Source organism: Quercus robur, chromosome 3, assembly GCF_932294415.1.
Source record: "Quercus robur chromosome 3, dhQueRobu3.1, whole genome shotgun sequence".
Classification (NCBI taxonomy): Eukaryota; Viridiplantae; Streptophyta; class Magnoliopsida; order Fagales; family Fagaceae; genus Quercus; species Quercus robur.
The window spans coordinates 49,627,058-49,633,057 of record NC_065536.1 but is presented as its reverse complement, the minus strand read 5'-3'; positions in this window follow the sequence as shown (position 1 = coordinate 49,633,057).

The window sequence follows — 6,000 nt, the reverse complement described above, 5'->3', positions numbered from 1 at the left end:
GCTTTGACCACGGAAATGAATTTTCGTTCCTATATTCACTTCAAATGAATTCCGGAAAAAGGGAGAGAGCCAGCGCGCGTGAGGAAGGCGAGCTCCAGTCCAGTCTGATGATTGCCGGCGAACCCAGTCGAGCTCCAGTCCGCGCCGCCGATTGCTAAGCGTCGATCGCAATCTCGCCGTGTCGATCGCGATCGCGCTGTGCTTCGCGAGATCGCGATCTCGCCGCGTCGATCGCGATCGGCGCAGTGCTTCGCGAGATCGCGATCTCGCCGCGTCGATCGCGATCGCGCCGTGGATCGCGATCTCGGATCGCAATCGCGCCGTGGATCACGATCGACGGCGCGGTCGTCGGACTGAATTTGTCGCCGTGGATCGCGATTTTTTCCTGGGTTGTGGGTTGTGTTTTTCTGAATTTGTGTTTTCCTTTCTTTTCCAAACAACAGAAAATATTTTCCGGAAAATTTTTTGAAGTGCAACCAAACACCATGAAAACATTTTCCTTTTCCGGAAATTAGCATTTCCGGAAAATATGTATTTTCCGGAAAACGTTTTCCAGCAACCAAACACAGCCTTAATTATCATACTTTACATAGATTGATCAATTTAAAATCACTACCTAAATTTGAAATTGATTTTGATTATAAGTGTGAAACTTGTGTGGAAGCTAAGATGACCAGGGCATCTTTTGTATCAGTTGAAAGAAGAATTGAACCTCTAGATTTAATACATAGTAATGTATGTGACTTGAAATTTGTACAAACTAGAGGTGGTAAGAAATATTTCATCACTTTCATAGATGATTCCACTAGATGCTATGTGTACTTATTAAGGAGCAAGGATGAGGCAATTGAGACATTCATTCATTATAAGAATGAGGTTGAGAATCAATTCAACAAAAAGATTAAGGTTCTAAGGAGCGATAGAGGTGGGGAATATGAATCACCTTTTGGTGAGTTATGTTTACAGCATGGTATTGTTCATCAAACCACTATACCTTATTCATCTCAGCAAAATGGAGTTACTGAAAGGAAAAATAGAACCTTGAAGGATATGATGAATACGATGTTGATAAGTTCTCGTTTGCCGTAGAACTTGTGGGGGGGAGCTATTCTTTCCAACAATTATATTCTTAGTAAATTGCCTAGAAAGAAAACCAAAAAGACACCATATGAATTATGGAAAGGTAAAATGCATTCCTATCAATTCTTAAAGGTGTGGGGGTGTCTAGCAAAGGTGGCTATCCCTATTCCTAAAAGGATAAAGATAGGGTCAAATCAATGGATTGTGTTTTCATTGGTTATGCTCATAATAGCAATGCATATTGGTTTCTAATTCATAAATCTGACATTTCTGACATGAATGTGAATACTATTATTGAATCAAGGAAAGTAGTATTTTTTGAAGAAATATTTCCTTACAAATCCACACAAAAATAAGTTCTCTTAAGAGAAACTTTGAGTCTACGTATAGTACCTCTCATGATCAAGAGTTGATGGAAGAGAGGAATGAGGTTGAGCCTAGATGTAGTAAGAGGGTTAAAATGTCAAAACCGTTTGGTCCGAATTTTCTAACTTATATGTTAGAAGATGAACCTTAAAGTTTTAAGGAAGCTATCTCTATACCTAAGGCACATTTCTGGAAAGAAGCTATCAATAGTGAGATTGAATCTATCTTACAAAATCATACATGGGAACTAGTGGATCTTCCGCCAAGTTGTAAACCTCTATGTTATAAATGGATATTTAAGAGGAAATTGAAAGTTGATGGATTTATTGACAAGTACAAGGTAAAACTTGTTGTAAAGGGTTACAAACAAAATGAAGGTGTGGATTATTTTGACACATATTCACCTGTTACATGAACAACATCCATTTAGATGTTGATGGCTATTGCAGCGTTGCATAACCTAAAGATACATCAAATGGATGTAAAGACTGCATTCTTAAATGGTGAATTAAATGAGGAGATTTATAAGGAACAACTTAAGGGGTTCATTGTTCCTAGTCAAAAAAAGAAAGTGCGTAGGCTTGTTAAATCTCTTTATGGATTATAACAAGCTCCAAAGCAATGGCATGAGAAATTTGACAATGCAATGATGTCAAATGGGTTTAGAATCAATGAGTGTGACAAAAGTGTGTATATTAAATATACCGCAAGTGGCTATGTCATTGTGTGTCTCTATTTTGATGATATGCTTATTATAGGTAGCAATAATGATATCATTAAAGCTACGAAGAGAATGTTGACTAGTGAGTTCGACATGAAAGATTTAGGTGTTGTAGATACGATATTAGGAATGAAATTTTCTAGAAAATCTAATGGACTTGTCTTATCTCAATCACATTTGTTTAGAAAGTTCTTGAGAAATTCAGGAAATATGATGATAGTTTAGTGAGAACTCTGTAGATATAATTTACATCTAACTAAAAATAAAGGCAAGGAATATCTCAATTAGAGCATGCAAGAATAATAGGCAGTCTTATGTATATAATGAACTGCACAAGACTGGACATAGCGTATTCTGTTAGCAAGTTGAGTAGATACACTAGTAATCTAGGGGAAGACCATTGGAAGGCATTAGTTAGGGTTTTGAGGTATTTGAAATACACCCTAAACTATGGATTGCACTACACTCGGTATCCAGCTGTACTAGAAGGGTATAGTGATACTAATTGGATATCCGACACAAAAGACACAAAATCCACGAGTGGATATGTCTTTACCCTTGGTGGTGTGGCTATATCTTGAAAGTATTCTAAACAAACATGCATTGCTAGGTCCACAATGGAATCGGAATTTATCGCATTGGACAAAGTAGGAGAAGAAGTAGAGTGGCTTCATCATTTCCTGGACGATATGCCAATGTGGATGAAACCTGTGCTTTTTATTTGTATACATTGTGATAGCAAATCAGCTATTGGTAAGGTACAGAGTCATATGTACAATGGTAAGTCTTGACATATATGACGTAGACATAATACCGTGAGACAATTGCTCTCTAATGGAATTATTTTCATTGACTTCAAAAAGTCGAAAGAGAATATAGCAGATTCGTTAACGAAAGGCTTGAGTAGAGAGCAAGTAAACTACTCATCGAGGGGAATGGAGTTAAAACCTATGACCTAAAAGTCTCCGGGATGGCAACCCAACCTAGCTGACTGGAGATCCCAAGATCTAGGTTCAAAAGGACAACCAAATTATGGAGATTAGTTTTATTACTATGGAGATAACACCTTCTACTCATTCCTATGATGAAATAGTGATGCCTGTAAGCGATATTCAGGGTAAAATTTGCTTTTAATGATTCTTAATTCTTGGAAATCCAAGTGGGGTACATTAGGATATTCTTAAAAAGAGTCACCTATATAAGTGTGAAGTGGGCCGCTTCCATGAGAGTTTTAAGACTGAATTCTCTAGAGCACTTCATGAATATACCAGGATATGTTCAGTGTCGATATGAACAAAACCATAAGAATGAATTGTGTTCGAAAAGGAGCTGTGTGAATTCTATTGTCTTGGTATACACAAACGACTGAATAGTTCAAGACATCATGTTCACTGAATAGCTAGTATATCAAATAGTCTTTCACAAAGGAAAGTTCAACGCCAAAAGCTACTTCTCCTGATACAGTAACTTTTCTTCTACCTTCATTGTGTTTGCATTATCATTTGCATTGTGCTTTATCAACTTCCATTCATGTAGGGGATTGTTAGAAAAATATTATAGAATGAATAAGAAATTAACTCCTAATGTGTCAACTTGAACATGATATAGAAGTGGTGAGAATTCTTGAGTCCCATATAGGAAATGATAGAGAATATGAGTTTATATGCTCATGGGTTGGACATTGGGTTGGGCTTTAGGCATGTGTGGACTAGGCCTTCTTGTTCAAATAATAATAATATTTTATTATTTTATTTTTTGAGTCAGTAAATTTGTATACATTAGTTATTTCTAAAACAGTATGTCTGTTCAGTAACGTATATATTCATAGTCCCTTGTTAATGAAAAATAACTTTTGAGAAACTCTCCTAGAGAGAATATTTTGTGCATTAACATTTGAGTCAAAGAGAGAGAAGAGACATAGATTAGTTCGTAGAGCACAGACCTTGTGTGCTTCTTCTCCGTGTTGTAGATTATTTTATCTTGGGAGGCAAACGTCCGTGAGTCTCAAAGCATCACAGATTGTGTGAGGGGTGAAATCTGCTTTAAGGAGATTATGTCAAACACAAGACTTGATCTATATCATTCATCTTTCACGCATTTGGTCTATGAGTTTTTAATTATTTTGCAGATTTCTTCTTATATATGCAAAATCTATTTATTGTTTTTACCTATCATATCTATTTCTATTATTGCTTATAATTAGATCTGTATGTTGTTCATTTTCGCTCAATCACAAAAGTAAATTGTTGAAATATATCCAACAAATTTTGTCAGAGTGCAATACATACTAAGATAGTAACAATCTCAAGAAAGCAAAAATGTCAATAAGAATCAAGACAACACAATAATTCTGTTATAAATGGCACATGCCAAAACCAGTCACAACAATTCACAACCAAAATATTACAACCTTTCTACTAGGCATTCATTGTTTTTTGTATGCCACCTTGATAATAGGCTTACAACCAATATATAAATATTGTTTGACAAAAGACAAACATGCACATCTTCCAACCAAAGCGTAAAACATTATTTTTGGTACTTGATCATTTTAACTACTAATTACACTAGGTTTGTGGACCAAAAAAAAAAAAAAAAAAAAACATCTGGTCTAGTTTCCTTCTATTTTGCTAGTCTTGATATACTGGCATTCCTACCTATTAGTTGAAACTTGGCTAGTTTTGATGTACTGCCCTTTTTGCCTATTGGTTGAAATTTTGCTTCTCTTAATATATTGCCATTTCCTCTAGTATCCACAACAGAACCTTCACCATTTCTTTGACTAGCTACACCAGCCACACCAACAACACCACTTGTAGGCTACAAAATGAAGACCACAGTCAAGCCAATGTATGGTATAGCAAAAACAAAAATTATATAAATACAAGTTGCAATACCTGGGATGATGATGGTTAAGCCTGTTCAAGAATTCATCGGCGCCAACAAAACTGCCCGAAACCACGCTGATCCGACAGCTGAAAGCTCCACCGAAGGTTCCCGGTGCGATGATAGTAGGCTTTTTCCGTTACCGAAGTCGGCCGGTGCGGTGGTCGGCAGCAAGATCTGCAAACTGAAGAGAAACCGAACCGAACCGATATATATATTTAACTTATACATATATAATATATAATCATTCATCAGTTTTAAAATAAAAGAAATTGAGAGGGAGAGAGAGAGAGAGTACCAGTTTGGCATGAAATTGAGGTTTGAGAGAAGCAAAGGAAGAAGAAGGAAGTTAGAATGACGCCGTTTCATTTAATTTTTTTTTTCTTTAAATCTGATTCAAAACAACGCCGTTTTGGAACAATTTTAAAATTTTACTATCAGGTTCAAAACGGCGTCATTTTAGAGTCAGAATTTAAAAAAAAAGAAAAAAAAGAACGCTAAGAACGAGTGAACGACTAACGAGGTTGTCCTTATTAAAAGAAATTTTTGAATAAAAAAGTCAGGAGGAGTAGTCAAGAAATGTGTGTGTTAGGAGGAAAGTCTAAGACTTTGAGTGGTCTTGTCCAAGTAAGTGTCTCCCACTTGCATTTTTTGAAAAAAATATATTAAAAAAATAAAAAAAATTGTTGTGGCCGTATGGGTTAGTGTGTTACAGTCATGCCACTTGCGTTTTTTGAAAAAAAAAAAAATAATAAAAAAAAGGATACCTGTCATTGATAGAGTCAGTCGCTGTGCAAAATATTTTTTTCCTCTTATGATCTCAGCCACAGACGTCTTTCCTCCTACTCAGCTGCTCTCATTTCTCATCTTTACTCTTTAGACTTCTGCTACTCTCAAGACTGCAGAACTCAGTCATCATTCATCAGCTAGACAGCTGCCTTCATTTC